The following is a 24805-nucleotide window of genomic DNA, read 5'->3' on the forward strand; positions in this document are numbered from 1 at the left end:
ACATGGAAACAACGTTGATTCAACCAGTTTGTGCCCAGTGGATAGCCTATCACACTTCTCTCGCACACAAAGATGTTATGTTAGCTGTCCATACAACATCTCTCATGGTCTTCAGAGGGTAGGAGACAAGTCTACATTTCATTTCACCACCGCGGTCAGACAGTGTCCGTCATGACTGGTGTAGGTGGGTGAAGTGGAACATCATTTGAGCCGCAATAACCTAGTCAGAGCTCTCAGTTGATTGATGGAAGAACAAAGACAACAGTTATGAATGTACATTGAGTGTACAAAACAGTAGGAACACCTTCCACATATTGAGTTGCACCCCCTTTTGCCCTCAGAACAGACTCAATTTGTCGGGGCACGGACTCTAAAAGGCGTCGAAAGCGTTCCACAGGGATGCCGGCCCATGTTGTTTCCAATGTTTGCCACAGTTGTGTCAAGTTGGCTGATGTCTTTTGAGTGGTGGACCATTCTTGATACATACTGTTGAGCATGAAAACCCCAGCAGCGTTGCAGTTCTTCACACACTCAAACCGGTGCGCTTGGCACCTACTACCATACCCTGTTCAAAGGCACTTAAATCTTGCGTCTTGCCCATTCACCCTCTGAATGGCATACATACACAATCCATGTCTCTATTGTCTTAATGCTTAAAAATACTTATTTAACCTGTCTCCTCCCCTTCATCTACACTGAAGTGGATTTAACAAGTGACATAAATAAGGGATCATAGCTTTCAGCTGGACACACCTGGTCAGTATATGTCATGGAACAAGCAGTTGTTGATAATGTTGTACACTCAGTGTATATTTTAGAGGCTATTTATACATATTTTTTTCATAAAACCCATATAAACTGCATAAGTATTATGCCTCTACTGCCATTCATTCCAATTAGATTGTGGATTTCGCCCTGACCAATATGGCTGCCATTTTCACCCCCATTATGGAACTTTGAGGGTTCATGACAATTTATACAACGGGTGGGTCTAATCCTGAATGCTGATTGGTTAAAACCTCATTCCAGACGGTGTCTAACCTACAAGTTAACACCGGCTAAATCTATGACGTTAAAATGCCTATTTACTCAGTTCCATCTTACTGCGCAATCCACTGTCTCATCAGCCCAGCCAGGCAATTGATAAACTTGATCTCCACTATAAAAAGCATCTAGACATTATATCACATTTCTTTTAGACTAACATTTCATTTTCAACAGCGGATATTAGTATAAAACTTGCTGTCTGTCTCTCCGACATTTGCCACATTGTTTCAAATTTCAAATTCGATCTCCTGCTGTCCTATAGTAATGAACGTGTCAGGACGAGGCAGAAAGGCAGGCAACGTTTCTCAGCCAGACTATCATGAATCATCCATTTTTATGGATATATACAAAGACATTTCAATTGAAAAAAAGGTCAAACGAAATGAAGTGCAGCTAGTTTGCAGTCTTTCCAGCTTCAGTTTGAAAAGATTGTGTTAGATGTGTTGTTGGCTAGCTCCTCTGAACAACAAGATAGCACATTTTCTGTGACAGGTGAAATCGTGCCTCATATTTCCAAATAAATGTCACTAGAAAACAGCTTAAACAAATGCAAATGCGGCTACTGTTGTTATTCTGACTGCACTGTTTGACGTGACTGTAAGTTAGCCGTAGTTGGCTAGCTAGCAAGGGAGAAGAACGTTGCCAGCCAGTATGGCGATGGAACATTTAGAACGAACGACTGGGTCGCATGCATAGATACAGATCAAAAAGACTGAACGATCTCTGGGTCGCTCAGTCTGGGTAGCAACCCTAGATGAAATAGTTTTGTAATGACCTGACTAGATCATAAAGGAACAATTGTCTAGACAGAGGCTTGAGTTTACGAATTTACGGTTTATTACCCAACTTCCCATAGGCTACTGTTTGGCCGTAGCCCACACCAAATAAATGAAAGATACCCCACAAACCAACCGTGACCTTCTCTTGTGAAGGCCAGACATAAGAGAGAGAACAATGGCTAAACCTGGTCTTAACTTCCAATGCTCCATCCCCCTGCCCAACCCCCCTCCACGCCACTCCGCCAACCACCAGGATACCCGGCATCAGAACATTCCAGGCATTCCCGTGATTTGCAGATAGCAGGTTGATTGGCATGTCGGACCCCACGAACACTGGGTACTGGTAAGTACAACACAACCAACTAATAGCCTAACACATAACACACAGCTGTCTGTGCGGGTCGCTACAGGATGAATACATTATTTAAAATAACGTTTTTAAGGAAAATATGGCAATCATTATTTGAATATGTTGGTAACCCGTTGGATAAAAGTGATAATGCCCTCGAAGCCTCGGGCATTATCACTTAATTAATAGGATCTCTATGGTTAACCTCCCCCTCCCTAGATAGGATATGAACACGTCACAAGCCTTGTCAATTATGTTTTAGAATGACTAGAATTGCAAATGACTAGAATTAATATGTACATTATACAAACAAACAAGCCTTTTTTTATCATCAACCACACAACAATGAACATGTATGCAAGGCATTGAGGTAATCACTATTCAGATGTTTCACAAGCGTCGCCCCATGGCGGTTATTAACCCCATAATAAGCAGGCAAGCAGTTGTCTTCTCTGCCTGAAGTGTTTATTCAATACTGTCAATACTGTTTATAGTGGAACAGGGGTGGGTGTGTGTGTGTGTGTGTGTGTGTGTGACGAATAGTCTACATTAGGCATCAGAGAGATTTGCACTACGGGATGCTTCCGTAAGATGCTGGCTTTTGCACAATACCGAGAGTTGCATAAAAATGCAGCCAGAGACAGTCAAGTGGCGTTGTGAAAATGCACTTGTATGTTTTCCTTTTGGATTAGGATCGGCTAATGACCCAGGACCCGCCGCTTCCCAGATGACATCTCTCAGTGCTATTCATTAGCTGGGATTCATAATTGAACATTACACAAGAACAGAATTACAGGCTGAGTAATAGAGTTGTAATTGTGGTGACGGGTGACGCGGAAGCACTTTTTTTCATATCTGCCATAAAAAGGGCTACCAAAACAGTGGCTCTTCGATCATCTTGCCGTGTATCTTTAGAAGATGCAAATCATTTTCATTAGAAATAACGACTTTAAAAACATGTTTGGTTGAATTAACATTGTTTTCCATGTCATTTCAATCCCCAAAATCTATGTGATGACGTTGAATCATTGTGGAAAACTGATTGGATTTGCATAAAGTCCTCAGCTTAAGGGCATTTGGTATTTTTTTCACCCGACTTTGAACCTGCAGTAAATCCATGGTCATGGTGAAATCTTTTGTTGATTTCACGTGGAATTCATGTTAGTTGAAAACTCAACCACATGGGCACAGAGCTGACGTCTGTGCCCAGTTGGTTTGTGTGTTTCTCAAGATGTGGCCATCACAAGTAATCAAATGCTGAAGTGTTGTTTTTTTCCCCCACTGCCAAGGATTACAATTATGTTCAAGGCCATGTACAATATAATACAAAAGTCGTGCAGACAAAAAATCTAATGGTTAAATGTTTTTTTTTTTTTCACAAGTCATGAAGGCCGAGTTGTGCGGATGCAAAAAGTGTACAAAAAAATGTTTCAAGTCATCAAGCATGTAAAAAGACGTTCAATTCATGGTGAGATTTCAAAAAATTGCATCAAATGCTCAAAATAGAATAGAATCCTGGAAATTCTATGGGTTCAGATATCTGGTTTTAGTGCCACTACTGACACCAGTGACGTGCTGTCAGGGTAGGCAGGGTAGGCAGGGTAGGCAGTGCTTACCTTGTGATAATCTAATAAAAAAGCTGTTATAAAAGCCAAATAAATAAACAAATATATATATTTTTTAAATCCTCATTTTTTTGTAATTTAATCTCTTTTCTTAATCATTCTGTTGGTATTCATGCCATCCTTTCAATCTATTCAAATCCATTCAAATTGTTGACTCATGCGGCCGTTCCTGACTTCAGTCACTGTTAATGGACAGGGTCAGCATAGGTGTCGCTGCTTTGCCTAGCTTGAAGTAGCTTAATTTGTTGTTGCCTAAACATATTGTGTGGGTAAATCTGGAATAAGCCCTGCATATTTCGGCATGTCTACATAATTATAATATTTTGATGCCATGATATGGGCCTGCCTGTATTGATGATGTGCGGTATGATCCCATGTACTGTGTTGTAATTTGGATGTAATATCCTAGGCATGTTAGTGCAATATATTGAGATGTGTGATTTACAACAGTCAGAATGACACCCTCATTAAAATGACAATTGTACAGGTAAAGAAGTATGCTTAAATAATCTACGCAGAAAAAAATTTACGTTTTTTTTTTTTTTACATAGAATTAAGCCTAATGATTATGGCTCCCCCCTATCCTTATGTACTTCGTGCCCCCTCTAAAATAATGGGTGCTTAACGCCCCTGAGTGCTTGTCTACTTTAATTGGATGTGCTGGCTGGCTGGCTGGCTGGGTAGCCGGGTAGCCTAGTGGTTAGAGCGTTGGGCTAGTAACCGAAAGGTTGCAAGTTCAAATCCCCGAGCTGACAAGGTACAAATCTGTCGTTCTGCCCCTGAACAAGGCAGTTAACCCACTGTTCCTAGGCCGTCATTGAAAATAAGAGTTTGTTCTTAACTGACTTGCCTAGTTAAATAAAGGTTAAATGTAAGTCGCTCTGGATAAGAGCGTCTGCTAAATGACTTAAATATAAATATAAAATAAATATAGTTGTGGAGGTCTACTTTACCATGCTGCAGTTCTTTCCCTCACTCAACTCGTATTGATCTTGTCTCTCTTTGTCTCACCTCTCTCGCCCAGTGGCATACCACAGTTTCACCAGGTATGAAAAGGGGCCCTTTTTTTGCTTTCTATTTCTTGGGGAAACAGCTAACCATGGGGCATAGATAAAAATGTGCAGTTTCATAGTTAATCTCATGCTATTCTACACATTTTGCCATGAGGCTGAGAGAAAATGTTGCTGTTTAGAGCTAATTTCCTGACATTCTAAACTCAGCAAAAAAAGAAACGTCCTCTCACTGTCAACTGCGTTCATTTTCAGCAAACTTAACATGTGTACATATTTGTATGAACATAACAAGATTCAACAACTGAGACATAAACTGAACAATTTCCACAGACTAACAGAAATGGAATAATGTTTCCCTGAACAAAGGGGGGGGTGGGGTCAAAATCTTGCAGGAAATCACGCACAGAACAAGCAGTATGGCTGGTGGCATTGTCATGCTGGAGGGTCAAATCAGGATGAGCCTGCAGGAAGGGTACCACATGAGGGAGGATGTCTTCCCTGTAACGCACAGCGTTGAGTTTGCCTGCATTGACAATAAGCTCAGTCTGATGATGCTGTGACACACCGCCCCAGACCATGACGGACCCTCCACCTCCAAATCGATCCCTCTCCAGAGTACCGGGCTCATTCTTTCGACGATAAACACGAATCCGACCATCATCCCTGGTGAGACAAAACCGTGACTCGTCAGTGAAGAGCACTTTTTTGCCAGTCCTGTCTGGTCCAGTGACGGTGGGTTTGTGCCCATAGGCGACGTTGTTGCCGGTGATGTCTGGTGAGGACCTGCCTTACAACAGGCTTACAAGCCCTCAGTCCAGCCTCCCTCAGCCTATTGTGGACAGTCTGAGCACTGATGGAGGGATTGTGCACACCATTCCTGGTGTAACTCGGGTAGTTGTTGTTGCCATCCTGTACCTGTCCGGCAGGTGTGATGTTCAGATGTACCGATCCTGTGCAGGTGTTATTACACGTGGTCTGCCACTGCGAGGATGATCAGCTGTCCGTCTTGTCTCCCTGTAGCGCTGTCTTAGGCGTCTCACAGTACAGACATTGCAATTTATTGCCCTGGCCACATCTGCAGTCCTCATGCCTCCTTGCAGCATGCCGAAGGCACGTTCACGCAGATGAGCAGGGACCCTGGGCATCTTTCTTTTGGTGTTTTTCAGAGTCAGTAGAAAGGCCTCTTTAGTGTCCTAAGTTTTCATAACTGTGACCTTAATTGCCTACCGCCTGTAAGCTGTTAGTGTCTTAATGACCGTTCCACAGGTGCATGTTCATTAATTGTTTATGGTTCATTGAACAAGCATGGGAAACAGTGTTAAAACCCTTTACAATGAAGATCTGTGAAGTTATTTGGAGTTTTACGAATTATCTTTGAAAGACAGGGTCCTGAAAAAGGGACGTTTATTTTTTTGCTGAGTTTATATTGCCATGGGGCAGAGAGAAAAATGTGCAGTTTTATAACTAATCTCATTCTATTCTACACACTTTGCAAAGAGGCTGAAATAATTTTACATTTTTAAATCTAATTTCCTGCAATTGTATACATATTGCCATGGGGCTGAGAGGGACATGGGTAGTTTTATAGCTAATCTCTTGCTATCCTACTTTTCGCTATTAGGTTGAGAGAAAATTCTGCAGTTTCACACCTAATTTCCTTTAATTCTAAACATTTATGACATGGCTGATGGCGTGTTCATATCCTATCTGGATGGAAGTGGGTAACTGACACTGAAACTGACATTTCCAGAATGGGTGTGAAAATGGCAGCCATATTGGTCAGGGAGAAATCCAAACCAGTCTAACTGGAATGAATGGCAGTAGAATCAAAATCCAAATTTTACTTATGCAGGAAAATAAAACAAAGGCATGTGATACCTCAGAAATTGTGTAATATAATTATTGTTAGCCTAAAATATTGTCATATAATAATTGTAAATGTTTTTTCTACACACTTCTTAGCCTCTAAAACACACTGTACTAAACATTATGAACACTTGCTCTTTCCATGAAAGGTGAATCCAGGTGAAAGCTAGGATTTTTAAGCCTTTAAACAATTGAGACATTAATTGTATGTGTGTGCCATTCAGAGGGGGAATGGGAAAGACGAAAGATTTAAGTGCCTTTGAACGGGGTATGGTAGTAGGTGCCAGGCTCACCGGTTTGTGTCAAGAACTGCAACGCTGCTCGGTTTTTCACGCTCAACAGTTTCCTGTGTGTATCAAGAATGGTCCACCACCCAAAGGACATCCAGCCATGTACTGGAGTCAACATGGGCCAGCATCCGGGCCAGCATCCCTTTGTGTGCGTGGGGGGGGGTAAGGTGTTCTTAATGTTTTTTACACTTGGTGCATGTAAACAGGCCATAAATGTCTACTTTTTGTTTTCTTGGAAAGCTGAGAGTGCTATTATATGATACAATATCAGTACTTGTTTCATTTACAACTTGTCTAAGTCCTATCGTCTACTGGTTTCAGCCAGTGTATGGCTGTGGATTGACTGCATTGTTTGAATGGGATGTTGGCATATCGGCAGTTTAATTTGAAACATTTATGGAATCATTCATCGAAAACTGTCTGGCTATCTAACAAACATACAGTGCAGATACATTATTCAAATTCATTATTTTACACAATATCTTATCACAGCACTGGCAATCGATGGTTGACCAACTTCCTGATTGAAATGGCTGACCTTTATCCCATCATAAGAAGGTATTCTAATTCCTAATTCTATGAGGGCAACCTCCAGAGCCTGTGGGCCTCCACCGTGCGTGGGTGTGTGTGATACGCTAGTGCTCTCACCTCGCTGGTCCGTTCAACTCCACAATTTTATCTCAGTCACCAGCCACTGAGTCAGGCCTTTAGCCCATTCTGGGGAAAAGGGGGAATAGGACCTGATTAAAAACGTTATTCCTGGAGCCTCTGTCTGTCTCTCAGTTGTTTCTGATCACTTTTTCTACTGCTACATAAAAAACCTAGAATATCAAATTCTGAGAGGAAAATCTGAATTCCTGAGTGTTTGTCTGCATTCCATTGATACTGATGTGTGTTCCCACTGAGTTGGAGATGAGTGGGGTGCTACCCCTACTTCAAAGAGGAGAGGATCTGGGAAGCAGGTGGAGAGGGGAGGGGATGGTCTCTTGAGACACTGCAAGGCCAAATGAAGAGCGTGCAGCACCAGGGTGAATACCGAGAACTCATAACTCAAACTCAATAAAAGTATATTTCGATGTCACTCAAATTGAAATGTAACTCCCCAAATGCTTGTAAAAAAATATATACATTTCAAAAGAGTAGACATCCTTTGACACTTTCAAGGTGATGTTGGCAGACCTAGTGGGTGATATTGATTCACAGGGAGAGGTGAGTCACCACGGATAAAGGTTTTATCTTTCAAACGAAAGTAATGGAGATGATATATAAATGTTATTTCTTTACTTTATGAAAAAAAAAATCCATCAATGAAAAAGATTCTCACCAAGTAATCATTTCCTGTTAATTTAGGAATCAGTATCCAAGGTACTAAGCTAACATATGGAACTATTTTAAGATGGTCATACCATGGATCATTCATCTATTTGATGTTGAATTTTAGACCCTTTTAAAGAAATATTTTTAAATGATTTGATTGAATATTGAATTTGGTCTTTACTACTATACCCCATAAAAAGTAATTGAATAACACAACTACATCTATGGGCTTTTGTCACGTCCTGACCATAGTTCTTGTGTGTTTTGCTTGTTTAGTGTTGGTCAGGACGTGAGCTGGGTGGGCATTCTATGTTGTGTGTCTAGTTTGTCTGTTTCTGTGTTCAGCCTAATATGGTTCTCAATCAGAGGCAGCTGTCAATCGTTGTCCCTGATTGAGAATCATATATAGGTGGCTTGTTTTGTGTTGGGGATTGTGGGTGGTTGTCTTCTGTCTTTGTGTTCTGCACCAGATAGGACTGTTTTAGGTTTTCACATTTATTGTTTTGTTGTTTGTAGTGTTCACATATTCTTTATTAAATTATGTTGAACACTAGCCGCGCTGCGTTTTGGTCCTCTCCTTCATCCCAGGAAGAAAACCACTACAGCTTTAATGTTTTTCTGTCCTGTTTTTCTGTCCTTGGGGCTTCCGAGTGGCGCAGCTGTCTAAGGCTTTGCATCTCAGTGCTAGAGGCGTCACTACAGACACCCTGGTTCGAATCCAGGCTGTATCACAACCGGCCGTTATTGGGAGTCCCATAGGGCGGCGCACAATTGGCCCAGCGTTGTCTGTGTTTGGCCGGTGTAGGCCGTCATTGTAAATAAGAATTTGTTTGGGCTTGGGCTCATAAAATGTCTAATGTTGGGCTCATAAAATGTATTTAATGTTTGGCTCATCAGGCTCAGGTAACATCAAAGCTCTAACCAAATCCACACATTAATATGCTCTATGTGCTATAGAATGGCACTTCCGGTTTGGGCGGGAAATACCTGTGTACCTGGGAGACAAGTGATTATTCTTGGGATGTAGCTTATTCTTTTGATGTTTGGCGCTGTTGGTGAACCATGATGTGCAGGTATAATCAAAGTGACACTGGACAATTGCACTTGAGTCTTTAGGGTGTTTATAGGTTTCTATCCAATTGGCGATAGATTTGCACATTTCAGGCTTTCCTTTAGGAATATTTGGCACAGGATATGGCCGGGAAGATTTGAATTTACCGGACATTTGAGAAATTTAGCTGACATCGATGTGCATTCAGATCTGACTTGGCACAGCCAACGCTATCAATATACAGAGATATTGGCCAAATGAGTCACATTTACATGTCCTTAAAAACAGCCTATAGCAAATTATAAAAACACTATTCCCTGTGTTTCGATGTGTAGCAACAAAAAAAAACTTTATAGAAAATTTGTTTTATTCATTTTTAGGCTACTTTCCTAAAACGATAATTGTTTACCTCAGGGCATTGCATACATAGGTCTATAGGTTTAGGTGTTCACTGTATGACATTAATATAAAACATTATATAGCCTATATAAAGGAAAATAAGCTTAGGCCTAGCCCCAGAGAGATAGAGAGAGAGATATAGATATGCCGGTGGCATGCTACGACACCGACATGCATTTCTTTATGTCAAACGGCTACTATACAGATATAGATGTACAGAAGGAGGATAATTCATACATTTTCTGTCTGAATATTTTGTATCAAGATAAGCATTATATTGTTAGATTTTAGGAGTAACTCTGGTAGGCCTGAAACATTATTCCTGACCCGGTGCTTAATTTGAGCACCTATTTGCCTGGTTCCGGTACCTCTCGCGGCATGATTTATTCATTGTTTCACAGTTCGCACTGTAAACATTCTAATAAAATTCGATCAGCGTTCAATTAAGTTGCCTCGTTATTTCTCCCGCCCCCCAGAAAGACCATCATGTAAAAGCGTGGTGATCTTTCTGTGTAATCATCCTCTCCTGCCACACTGATTCCAGACCTGCTCGCTGATTTGTGCATGGAGGTTATGGGGAGGACCAATGGGGTAAGTAACTGATCTTGACACAGGTCTTGGTAGTGGTGGTCAGCTAGTGAAGAGGTCCCTACATAACCACGTCACGTGACCTAGGCTAGTCATCTCCCTACTGAATTTGAAACGTGGGAAAGTCAAATAAAACACGGATAAGAAAAGGCAATCCAGTTTGATGACATTTTTCAAGTATAAAAATCCTGACAAAGATGGTGAATTGAAGCCAGAACGAGCCAGAAAACTGTCAGTGCCGGAAGAGAGGGGAAAACTGTTTCTGATGGTGATGCCTTAGCTTGCAGTGCTGCTAATCCCGCCCGTTTAGCATCACCACCGGCACCTCCACTAGCTAGTAGGCTTACTAGCGAATCAAGCTCAGTGGAAGATGGCGACGGGGAGCTGGAGTGGACAGTGCATCAGTTCAAGAACAAGCAAGCGTATAACCCCTGGCTGGTCAATACAAAGCTGGGCTGTTTAACATGCAAAAAGGTAGGGAGCTTAGTTCTAGAAATGACTGCAGGGATTAAACTAGAAAAAGGGTGGGTGGAATGTACAGTAACATCCTCTGCCTCAGACTTAAAAACAAAAACCAATGAGCCCTCAGAAAAAAGGTTTTTGAACATGCCCGAACCAAGGCACATTTGGTGGCAGCAAGCCTTGTAGACAAGGCTTAAGAGGACACCCAGGTTATAGTTTACAGTCAAAATGATCAAATAGACTCCACAGCCAGAGTCTTCCCAACATCCTTAGGAGGCTAAACGTCACAGCCACAGGCCCGCTCATGGCTTTGAGCAAGAAATTGACTGTCAGGAGTTAAAAGGATGGGAAGAGTCATTGTGGGAAGTTTTGAAAACTAAGGTAGGATTATTTTTATTTTTTTACAAACTTGTTCTGTACTGTGACACCTGAATATGTGCGTCATATTATCACAAAGGCAGGAGGACTATTTATTCTCATATGTGTGTTGTGCTGTAGCCTACAGTGATTTATTTTACTTGAAGTTATATTCCGATATTGTGATATTTGTTCTACTGCTAAATTGATGTCTTGAAAATTATATGAAGTGTGGGTATTGTAAACCCCACAGCTGAGTATGTTCTGCAGTGCCGTCTAAAAATGTTGCTGTACACTGATGTCTAGAAAATTAGGCTATAAGAAATTTGGACTTACGTAAGCCCCACAGCTATACTCAAGTATGTAGGCATACTGCAGTGGTGTCTAAAATGCTTTGAATGAATCAGCACCTTGGAGAGTGCTGTCCATTTCACCACCATAGATAGTGGGCTACTTGGCTGTTTAGTCCGTGTGTTGGGCTGCTACGTTGTGTTTGACTTTTTATTTCTCAATGTGTTCCGCTCCCTCAAAGCCCCCCGTATAACCCCCTCGCGCTCACTATGTGTTCCGGGACCTCACGAGTTACAAATGAAGCACTGTCCTCACCTCAAGTTCAACTGTTGGAGTCATTTGGAGCACCGCTGAACACTACCTTCGTATCATAGACATGCAGTAGCTAAAGCGCAATCATAATCACACCAAACCTTCCAAAAAAGTTCCTCAACTTTATTAGGGTAGTATCAAAAGTAAGTCAAGCCACTGGTTATGGGGAAAATAGGATCAGGCTATTATATTTCGGCAAACACAGCATTACAGTTGCAACTTAATTTTGCCAAAGAAAATGGCTCAGCAGAATGAAACACTTGCGAGCTGGTTTAAACCTTATACGTTTTGAGAAGGCTATATTGCAGAAATTACCAACAAAGGCAAGTGCCTACCATACCTAACAAATTACAGAAATCAGCTAATGGTATTTTACCACAGACCTACTTATAACCTTAAACTATACTGAGCAAAAATATAAACACAACATGCAACAATTTCACTGAGTTACAGTTCATATAAGGATATCAGTCATATAAGGAAATCAGGCCCTAATCTATGGATTTCACATGACTGGGCAAGGGCGAAGCCATGGAGGTTACAGGCTCCCCCACTTGGGAGCTAGGCCCAGCCAATCAGAATGAGTTTTTCCCCACAAAGCAGCTTTATTACAGACAGAAATTCTCCAGTTTCATCAGTTGTCCGGGTGGCTGATCTCAGGTGATCTCAGGTGTTCGCAGGTGAAGAAGCCAGATGTGGAGGTCCTGGGCTGGCATGGTTACATGTGGTCTGTGGTTGTGAGGCCGGTTAGACTTACTGCCAAATTCTCTAAAACAACATTGGAGGCGGCTTATGGTAGATACATTAACATTCGATTCTCTGGCAACAGCTCTGGTAGACATTCCTGCAGTCAGCATGCCAATTGCACGCTCCCTCAAAACTTGAGACATCTGTGGCATTGTGTTGTTTGACAAAACTGCACATTTTAGAATGGCCTTTTGTTGTCCCCAGCACAAGGTGCACCTGTGTAATGACCATGCTGTTTAATCAGCTTCTTGATATGCCACACCTATCAGGTGGATGGATTATCTTGGCAAAGGAGAAATGTTCACTAACAGGGATGTAAACACATTTATGCACAAACATTTTGAGAAATAAGCTTTTGGTGCATATCAAACATTTCGGGGATCGTTTATTTCAGCTGATGAAGCATGGGATCAACACTTTACATGTTGCGAATTTAATTTACCAAATGAAAATGTGTCACGTTGTATAAAGGATTGGAGACAGGCGCAGGAATACGTAATAGGGGGTTTTAATACTCCACCCAAAAATACAACATGCCATGAAAGGCAAGGGGACGAAGCCCAAAACATACACGTATACAAAAACACAGGGATGTAACCCAAACAAAAGAGCGAAGTTAAACCTCTAATAAATACACGGGACGAGACCCGTAATAACAATACACGGGACCCGTAATAACAAGTGCACAACAATACACGGGATGAGACCCGTAATAAATGTACACAATACATGCCGAAACAACAAAGCACAGGTACTCACAAGACCAACGGACATGGGAACAATAACCGACAAGACAATGGTGAACAGAGGGCACATATATACAATTACTAATCAGGGGAAATGGGAACCAGTTGTGCGTAATGAGACAGTTCAGTAACGCCTAGAGGCCGGGGACGTAGACCTCCGGAACTGATGCACGGAATGAGCAGCAGTACCGGGAGAATCCGTGACAAATGTCTCAACAGAATTAAACAAAACAGGTTTTGCATATTTAAAGAACTTGTTTCGATTAATAGATAGGCTAACAATAATAACAAATATATACAATAATAATGATAAAACAAATTATAAATAAATGTAATTAAAAAAATTGCATCCTACCTGAATAGGGAGTTGCACAGTAGCCTGCATTCTTCTCATCTTAGTCCAATACAATAATAAAAATATTAAATTCCCCTTGTAGGCTTTTTACTACATCCATACTGTTTTTCGTCTCACTTTTGTTTTATTTCACTGAAAAAAGCCTCCATCTTCACAATCAACAGTAACCTAGGCCAATGCTCCTCTTTGGCTCTCTTTGTACTCAGCAGCAGGCACACATGAGCTCAAGGCGTGAGAGAATTCAGGGCGTAGGCTATGATAGACAGCCTCTCCTGGACAATTTGGCCTGCTACAATTTTATTTATGCCTTTTCATTTTTTACATTATTTTTGAAATGCCAGCAATTGCAATTAAGGTAAACACTGGAGCATTTTCCCATCAGAGTTGTGTTTCCATCAAATTGACTTGTTGCAGATAGAAGTCTGTGCGTGAATACAAAGTGCACATAAAAATACCTTTTGAGGTTTAATTCCCACGTACCGAATGAAGAAAACACGTGAAATGGGTTTCAATTGGGACAGTAGTGGAGAGGGTAGTAAGTTTTAAGTTCCTCGGCGTACACATCACGGACAAACTGAATTGGTCCACCCACACAGACAGCGTTGTGAAGAAGGCGCAGCAGCGCCTCTTCAACCTCAGGAGGCTGAAGAAATTCGGCTTGTCACCAAAAGCACTCACAAACTTCTACAGATGCACAATCGAGAGCATCCTGTCGGGCTGTATCACCGCCTGGTACGGCAACTGCTCCGCCCACAACCGTAAGGCTCTCCAGAGGGTAGTGAGGTCTGCACAATGCATTACCGGGGGCAAACTACCTGCCCTCCAGGACACCTACACCACCCGATGTCACAGGAAGGCCATAAAGATCATCAAGGACAACAACCACCCGAGCCACTGCCTGTTCACCCCGCTATCATCCAGAAGGCGAGGTCAGTACAGGTGCATCAAAAGCAGGGGCCGAGAGACTGAAAAACAGCTTCTATCTCAAGGCCATCAGACTGTTAAACAGCCACCACTAACATCGAGTGGCTGCTGCCAACATACTGACTCAACTCCAGCTCACTTTAATAATGGAATTGAGGGAAATTGATCAAAAATTTATCACTAGCCACTTTAAACAATGCCACTTAATATAATGTATATGTATATACTGTACTCTATATCATCTACTGCATCTTGCCATCTTTATGTAATACATGTATCACTAGCCACTTTAAACTATGCACTTTTTTATGTTTACATACCCTACATTACTCATCTCATATGTATATACTGTACTCGATACCATCTACTGCATCTTGCCTATGCCGTTCTGTACCATCACTCATTCATATATCTTTATGTACATATTCTTTATCCCTTTACACTTGTGTGTATAAGGTAGTAGTTGTGGAATTGTTAGGTTAGATTACTCGTTGGTTATTACTACATTGTCGGAACTAGAAGCACAAGCATTTCGCTACACTCGCATTAACATCTGCTAACCATGTGTATGTGACAAATAAAATTTGATTTGATTTGAATCGCATTTTCCAATCTAATGGTTTTGTCACTAAAAATGTTGCATAGGTATAGCGACTGTGCCCACTCTGGTATTGGCATGTGCACTTTAGCCAACAGCTTGCAGATACAGTGCAGGTATTACCAACTACATGATGAGAATATTATGGACCAAAGAAAATTGTCAAATTGCCGCCAAGCATTGATCACCATGTCACCAGAATAAGACCCTCAATATTTATTGAAAGGAGCATCAAGCTCATCACTGCACACGTTCACCACCCTGTGAAGTTCATCATCATTTATTTCATCTGTAGCCTAACAAACCGCATGCTTTCCCGTGATGTGGTGACATTTCTTTATCAGACATGTAGGCTACTTTACTCGCATAAAAAGGTTGGATGGAAACCTGATTAATGTCAAACCATTTTGAGGATGCTGGAGTTAAATCTTGGACGAACACGTGCATGCCCACAGGAGACCTTTGAAGTAGCCTGATCAGATTCAAAAAACATTGTGACTGGTTGTGTTTGTGCCACATAAAAAGGTAATACATTTAAGAAAGTAAAATTGTAAATATCTAAGCGTGAGGTTCTAGGTTAGTGAGGAATAGCCGCTCGGATTGGAGAGGAGGCACGTGGCCACATTATTCTAGGACGACTTGGGAGAATGAGGATCTGCAACAGACGGTGCATTTAATGTCAGAAGTAAAAATACAGCAAGACTGGCCTACTTTTGTGCCTTTCTAGACCTAAAACTGTCAAAAGGAGACCCACAACTGATCCAAATCGAATGAAACAAAATCACAGGGCTTTTGCGCTGTTATTCAAATGACATTTTCAATGCAGCCTAGAGTAGGCTAGAATGTTGTACTTACTTGAAAACAATAATGCAGTGATTCATTGCATTGTGGTGTTGTAGGCTAGTCTAGGTAGGATAATTATATTGTCCCTAAACAAGATCAATAGGGGAGATTTTTGAGCTGTGTGTCTCATGTCTTCACTGTTCTTTCATGCGCAATGATGCACCTGGCTTCTCCGCTGCCTATCAGCTATTCCTTTGTTTTGTCGATTCATATAAAAAAATGTACGCAGCTTTGAATGTTTTTATGTGTGGTATGATTGCTAGTGTGCCTAATGCAGATTTGAACAAACGATTCACTTACCGCTATTGTCATCATGAATCGTGGATAGAGGGCAGGATAGACCGTTAGACTGGTGGACTGACCTGTGGTATAGTAAAAGTTAGCACACTGAAAAGAGTAGTGCATAAGGGAAGTACCAAAATGCCTTGATATAAGGGAGGCACTGTAATGAGTATGATGGGAGGCAGAGCGCTGGTTTCAAGTGCAGGGCGCAGCAGGTGTTTATTTAGTAAAGGACCACAGAAGGATGCAGGTAGCAGGGTCCACGGACAGGCAGAAGGTCATACACAAGGAGTCCAAAAAGGTAACAGTACAGGCAGAGAAAAAGGCTAATAACGTAGTCTGGGAGATCAGGCAAGAGGTTGATGACAGGAAATCTGAAAAAGTACAGGCAAAGTACAGGCAGGTTATAGGCAAAAAACGTTGTGAGCGAGGAGGGCCAAAAATTACAATACACATGAGGACTAATTTGGAAATAAACAGAGCTCTGGCTAGAATGTGTATCAAAACAAACAAAACCTCACAATGATGGGGTGCAATAAACTGAACTAAATAGTGTGTGTAAATGACATATAGGTGTGTGAACAGATGATCAGAATTCAGGTGATTGGGATCTGGAGAGTGAGCTGCGTTCAGGGGATATTTGTGTTTGAGAGTGTGAGTTGGAAGCAGACGTTACAGGCGCATGCAAGCAGATGAGGAAATCTGGCTAGGATGGAAGAAATTATTTAGTGGAACCTGCAAAAGAGCGAATGTAAACCACAGAAAAAGCAACAACAAAAAAGTTGGACAACCCTCCCCTATTTTGGACCACCCCTCCCACCCAGTAAATTGTGATCTGTCCCTAAGGTGCATGGTAGAGTCCCAGTTGGTAGCCTGCTAGTGACAGTGACAAAGGGGCAAGGTACTGGGCAGAGGACGGCTAGTGATGACTGTTTAAACCTCTTAACAGTCTGATAGCATGGAAATAGAAGCTGTTTTTCAGTCTCTCTGTCCCAGCTTTGATGCACCTGTACTCTCTCTACTTGCTACGGTATAAGGGTTAACAGGCCGTGGTTCGGGTGGCTGAGGTCCTTGATGATGTTCTTGGCCTTCCTGTGACACCGGGTACTGTAGATGTCCTGGAGGGCAGCAAGTACGCCCCCAGTGATGCGTTGGGCTGACCGCACCAACATCTAGAGAGCCCTGCAATTGCGGGTGTTGCAGTTGCCGTACCAGGGGGTGATACAGACTGACAGAATGCTCTTGATGGTGCATCTGTAGAAGTTCATGAGAGTCTCAGGGGCAAAGCCGAATTTTCTCAGCCTCCTGAGGTTGAAGATGCGCTGTTGTGCGGTGTCAGTGTGGAGAGGCTATTTCAGGTCCTCAGTGATGTGCACGCCGAGGAACTTGAAGCTTTTAACCCTCTCCACTGTGGCCCAGTTGATGTGGATGAGAGGGGGCTCTATCTGCTCTCTCCTGTAGTCCACGATCAGCTCATTCATTTTCTTGACATTGAGAGAGAGATTATTTTCCAAGCACCACTTCGCCAGGGCTCTCACATCCTCCCTGTATGCTGTCTCGTCATTGTTTGTAATCAGGCCTACCACTGTTGTGTCGTCAGCAAACTTGATAATTGAGTTGTAGACGTGCATAGCCACTCAGTTATGGCTGAACAGGGAGAGCAGGAGGGGGCTGAGCACTCGCCCCTGTGGGGCACCCATGTTGAGGATCAGTGTGGCGGATGTGTTGTTGCCTACCTTCGCCACCTGGGGTCAGCTCGTCAGGAAGTCTAGGACCCAGTTGAGCTTAGCTTGGAGGACACTGTGGTCATGAGGAGATGAAGGATTAGCTGTAGTCGATTAACAGCATTTTCACATAGGTATTCTTTTTGTCAAGGTGGGATAGGGCAGTGTGCAGTGCAATGGCGATTGTGTCGTCCGTAGATGTGTTAGGGCGGTATGCAAATTGTAGGGGGTAATATGGTCCTTAACTAGCCCCTCAAAGCACTTCATGATTACAGAAGTGAGTGGTACAGGGCGATAGTCATTTAGTTCATTGGCCACTTCAATAAATGGAACACTAGTCACTTTAATAATGCCCCTTTAAGAATGTTTACATATCTCACATTACTCATCTCATATGTACTGTATATACTGCTGCACTGTCGGATCTAGAAGCATAAGCATTTCGCTACACTCACAATAACGTCTGCTAACCATGTGTATGTGACCAATGAAATGTTGATTGATTTGATTTGATTTTGATAACCGTTGATTTCTTGAGTACAGGAACAATGGTGGACATCTTGAAGCGAGTGTGGACAACAGACTGGGATAGGGAGTGATTGAATACTGTATGTCCGTAAACACTCCAGCCAGCTGCTCTGCACATGTTCTGAGGACAGGGCTTGAGATGACGTCTGGGCCGTCAGCCTTGTGAGGGTAAACACGCTTGAATGTCTTACACGCTGACCAAACCGCATACACGCGTGCATCCGCTTTCGCGAGCAAGTAGATTTTTTTCACCCACGCCAGACGCGATCAGGGCATGCAGATTGAAATATCAAAACAAACTCTGAAACAATTATATTAATTTGGGGACAGGTTGAAAAGCATTAAACATTTATGGCAATGTAGCTAGTTATCTTGCTGCTGCTAGCTAATTTGTCCTGGGATATAAACATTGGGTTATTTCTTTTCCTGAAATGCACAAGGTCCTCAACTCCGACAATTAATCCACAGATAAAAAGGTAAACCGAATAAATTTCTCATCATCTCTCCTCCTTCCTTCAGGCTTCTTTTTCTTCTTTGGACTTTATATTGTCAAGTTCGTCGTAATGTGGAAGAAGAGAGGAGGACCAAGGCGCAGCATGATACGAATACATTCTTCTATTTATTATAACGAAACTAAGAACACTTGACAAACTATACAAAACAACAAAACGAACGTGAAGCTATATACGAAAAGTGCAGACACAGGCAACTTACACATAGACAATAACCCACGAAATACCCAACGGAATATGGCTGCCTAAATATGGTTCCCAATCAGAGACAACGATAAACAGCTGCCTCTAATTGAGAACCAATCTAGGCAACCATAGACATACAAACACCTAGACTAGTAAACACCCCATAAACATACAAAACCCCTAGACAAGACAAAACACATACATCCCCCATGTCACACCCTGACCTAACCAAAATAATAAAGAAAACAAAGATAACTAAGGCCAGGGCGTGACATATATGGTGGTTGGCAACCAACTTTACAGTGCATCACCACAAAGATGAACTGAGTGTGGACCTCAGTTCACCTCATATACCGACCCACGTCGGTATATGCTCCTAAAAACAAATGAGGAGATGGCACCTGTGTATATGCTCCTAAAGACCAATGAGGAGATGGGAGAGCAGTGTGGGTGCAATGATTGAATAACATGTATGTGTAATTTGTTTTTACAACGCTCGCTCACGCGACGCGTGCAGTGTGGTCAGCATGTTACTCACGTCGACCTCGGAGATCGGGAGCACAACGGTCCTCGTGATCGGTGGGTGGTTGGTAGAATTTTGGGAGCGTTTTCCTTAGATTTCCTTTATTAAAGTCCTCAGCTACAATAAATGAGGCCTCAGAGAGAGAGAGGCGGTGTCTGAGTCTGAGTGTCACAGTACAATGGTAGGCTCCCTCATCCTATGCTTACCTGTGGTTTCCCACATCTCCTGCTAGTCCACCTGAATGCATGAGAAGTAAGCAACCTCTCAGAAAAAAATACAGACACACGGGGGGTAGAGAAAGCAGAGCGAGAGAGAGTGGGCTCACTCCAACAGATGTGAGCTGCCAGTGGCAAAAATAACCACTGAGGGGCTGAAAGCCACTCAAAGTAAATCAAATGAATTTATAAAGCCCAGCAGATGTCACAAAGTGCTATACAGAAACCCAGCCTAAAACCCCTAACAGCAAGCAATGCAGATGTAGAAGTACTGTGGCTAGGAAAAACTTCCTAGAAAGGCAGGAACCTAGGAAGAAACCTAGAGAGGAACCAGGCTCTGAGGGGTGGCCAGTCCTCTTCTTGCTGTGCCAGGTGGAGATTATAACAGTACATGGCCAAGATGTTCAAAAGTTCCTAGATGACCAGCAGGGTCAAATATTAATAATCACAGTGGTTGTAGAGGGTGCAACAGGTCAGCACCTCAGGAGTAAATGTCAGTTGGCTTTTCATAGCCGAGCATTCAGAGTTCGAGACAGCAGGTGTGGTAGAGAGAGAGAGTCGAAAACAGCAGGTCCGAGACAAGGTAGCACGTCCGGTGAACAGGTCGGGGTTTCATCGCCGCGGGCAGAACAGTTGAAACAGGAGCAGCAGCACAACCAGGTGGACTGGGGACAGCAAGGAGTCTTCGGGCCAGGTAAGCCTGAGGCATGGTCCCAGGGCTCAGGTCCTCCGGGAGGGAGAGGGAGAGAAAAATAATTAGAGAGAGCATACTTAAATTCACACAGGACACCGTATAAGACAGGAGAATTACACCATAACAGACTGACCCTAGCCCCCCGACACATAAACGATTGTGTGTGGGAAAGAGCGACAGAGATAAGGGTGTAGAGACTTGGGGGATGGTAAGAGACAGAGAGAGAGAGACAGAGACAGAGAGTAGAGCGTGTTAGTGCGTAAGCTACGAGATCCACAGAGAGAAAACGAGAGAGAGGGGAGAGCGCTGGAGACAGAAACCGCGACTGAGGATAGCAGATAATGGACTGAGTGAGAGTGAAGACACAGTTCTCCACAGGTCTTCCATCTTCTTATCCATCACTGGAGAGTGAGAACAAGAGAACGGAGCAGAGGAGTTTTTTTCTCTTTCTGTTTTCCCTCTCAATCTCCATCAGTGTCTTGAACAGGATGACTGGGATGGGACTCTGACAGTGCTCAGCTACCTGGATACGGTGAGTCTCTCTTCTCTTATGCTTCCAGGCAAATACTAGAAGTACAGTATATTGCAGTTACATTACGTATATAGACTATAGCCACGTTTATATATGGTTCTGACTAGCACCCTTTGTTCTGATCTTGTCCTCATTCTGATTGTGCCGACATTTTTTGACAGGTGTAGATTATTAAAACACGCACTGTGAACTATTTTGTGTCAGATCTTACAAGTGAAAACGGGAACGATCAGGACAAGATCAGGACAAGATAAGGATGAAGGATGCATGTAATCGGCAGGTATAAATGGTATAAATCGGCAGGTATAAATCATTGTCAATGTACGGAGGGAGGATTTAAATGCGGTTTGGTACTTTTATTACTATGATGCTTGAACAGTCAACAATTGTAAGATGTTTTCTGTATGGTTATAGCAGAATTAGACAGAGAACTGTCAATATGATGCAATGATAGTCGGCACATAGAGGCAGATGCATGCATTAACATATCCCTGTGCAAACACAAACCCGCAAGTGATGCGAACACCAAGCTGCCATGTCATACTATGTCATATCATGACCTTGCCTGCTGGAAAAGGTATAGAACACACTATGATTTCCACTACTGTCTGTCTGTCATATTCTGTGTTCTTCTTTGAAATCACTTTCATTCAATTTCCAAACCACTCAATTAACGTTGTTTTAATATTACAAAGCATGAGCATGCGTTTTCTGTGATTTATCTTAATGCTAGATTTTTTTTAGGGGGAAAAATGTGTCTGGTAAAACTTTGTAGTGACTGGTCAAATTTGGGCATCCACGAGCCCCTGCGGCTGGTGGAACAAAAAGTTAATTTCCCACTCTGATCTAGTTACACCAGACAAAAGGAACCAGTTCATTCACTTTCCTGTAGCTGTCAATACAGTTTAAGATATGATTATTCCAGTTGACGACAATGTTGTTGACGATGCTGACAGTAACACCTGCACAGACAAACTAAATGCAAATGATGGTCATTGGGTTTGTTCATTAGGACTGAAATAATTAGGTAATGAGAACAATCCCCGCATGTTCTTGTCCCTACAATAAACATTTCATAACACAGACAAACATTCTCAGAAAAACTGAAAAATCATAGCTTATGCTATTCTCATCTGAAAAAAAAAATCCATGATCGATCAATCAAATAAATCCATAAATGATGACATGTCGTCAGCCTCTCCGATGCACATGACATCATGATAAATGGATGTACCAATACCCATCACATGTGACTGGTCAGGGCTAGTGCTGCTGCATTACCCAGACACGGGAACCGAATCAGTCGCTCAACCAATCAGAAGACTGTTGAAAGAGAAGTGGTCATGCCTATTTCACATATGGAGTGGTCCCTTCATGTTATCGTGTCCCTGCTTTGATGCTAGTTGGGCCAAAGAGCAAATTGTTTATTTATTTGAATAATGAATTACTCAAAATCCTGTGACTTCAAGTGATTCTGGACAATCTACACAATGTCAGAGGGATGCTTTCAGAGAGAGAGAGAGAGAGAGAGAGAGGAGAGAGGAGAGAGAGAGGAGAGAGAGAGGAGAGAGAGAGAGAGGAGAGAGGAGAGAGAGAGAGAGAGAGAGAGAGAGAGAGAGAGATTAGAAATACTCTATGCGTCTCTTTCGTTGAATACTTCTCTATTCTCATTCCTCATATACTATGCACCATTTTAATTTACTCACAGCTAAGTGGATCCTTTCATTTGGATGTACGCTCTTTAGGCTGCTTAAATGCCCCTTTTCAACTGAACCAGAAATGTACTATTTTAAGATAATTGGTCAATTGATGCCTCACAGTTATTGATTGATTAGATGGTGCAATACTAGCTCACTCAACAACAGAAGAGCGGTCCCCATTGTATCACATGGTGGCGGTTACTTATTTCCGTAGGCACATCCTTGATTTGATGGACACTAGCAGGCACAATCCAAAAGGGACTGTCCACACCATAGCGTATGATCACGCAGACATTAGGTAGCCTATAGTAGCTCTGTGGGTGGTTGATTACACTAATGATTGCGGACACAGTTCCCGAGGCTAAGACTGAACCTGCATGGGGTCTGATAGTGAGCCTGGAAAGGGGGAAGTTATGGTCCATGGACTGTGTAATATGATTATGAGACTGATGATGTACACCACGTATACCTGTGGTAAGTGATAGTGAGTTTGTGGTCTGTAAACATGAAACAATATGGCTACTGATGATTTACTGTTAGCGTCTATGTCTATAATAATAATGTCTATATTATTATGTCTGATTCAGTGTCCATGGAAATTGGAATTGGTTTATGACAGAACTGTAGTTTTTGTAACGTATGGCTGCTTGTGTTGAGTTGGGTTTCTGTGACATGACAGTGACTCTATAGTGTACGATACTGATTTTGAGCTCTGTGACATTAGAGTGAGTCTACGGAAGTCTGTGGTATTTGATACTGTGTGGGTAGTTTGATATGGTGCGAGTGTCGTCAGTGAGGAGCTGAATCAGTGACAGTAATATATGGGTCTGTGAAAGGGTCTGTGAAAGGGTCTGTGAAAGACATCCATGCTGTGGAGTGAAGAGCATGACTGGATAACGGTGTACAGGACATTGTAGATAGACAGCAGCTCAAACAGCAAGACAGACTCAAGCTACAGTATCTTACTTCTGACAGTGTCCTAGAAAAATCCATGGTGTCGTGCACATAGATATTACTTTAAACGAGTGAGTGAGACCTGCATATAGTGTTTGTTTTTTGAAATATTTTTTGAAATATTTTTTTACTTTATTTACGCAGTTATGAAATGCTCTGATCAGAGACCTGTATAGCTACATCTATCTTGAAGGTACCTTTCTCAGACCATCAACTTGACGGTATATAGCTTCTCTATTTGCCTAACTACAGTACATAATATGTGGTTGGTTAGCAAAGGTTAAATGTCATGTTTGACATCAAATGAAGTTGCCGCTGCACCAAAATATGAAATGAATTAAGGGGCATTTCATTCATTCTACAGCACATCTGTTAGGAGTGTGTATCGGAGGCAAAGTCAGGTGCAGGAGAGCAGAGTGTAGTGAACAGGCGCACTTTTTATTCCGGTCAAAATGACAGCACAAAATAACAATAAAATGTGTCCAAAACACGGAACATAGACAAAAAGTAATGCGAGTAACAATATCCACAATATCAAAATACACATAACACAAACAATCCTACACAAAGACATGATGGGGAACAGAGGAATAAATACATATGAATTGATTGGGGAATGAAAACCAGGTGTGCAGAGAACAAGACAAAACAAATGGATACATGAAAAATGGAGCGGCGATGGCTAGAAAGCCAGTGACGTCGACCGCCGAACGCCGCCCGAACAAGGCGAGGAGCCGACTTCGGCGTAAGTCGGGACAACATCTAGATAACTTATCTTCTGACTAATATGATTATGGAATCAGAAAATCCTGTACTGGAAAATGTACAGCCCAAAAGGATTTCAAAGTAATTTCAGTATGTAATGCAATTGAAGACAGCGAGGAATTGGAATTGATCTTGGTGGTCCAAGATTTTGCCAAAATTGTCCACCACATTTCTCACAAATCAATCAAGAATTTAGTTATATTTCAATTACACTATAGCAATGATTAATAC

The sequence above is a fragment of the Salvelinus namaycush genome, chromosome 36 (genome assembly GCF_016432855.1).
Source record: "Salvelinus namaycush isolate Seneca chromosome 36, SaNama_1.0, whole genome shotgun sequence".
Taxonomy (NCBI): domain Eukaryota; kingdom Metazoa; phylum Chordata; class Actinopteri; order Salmoniformes; family Salmonidae; genus Salvelinus; species Salvelinus namaycush.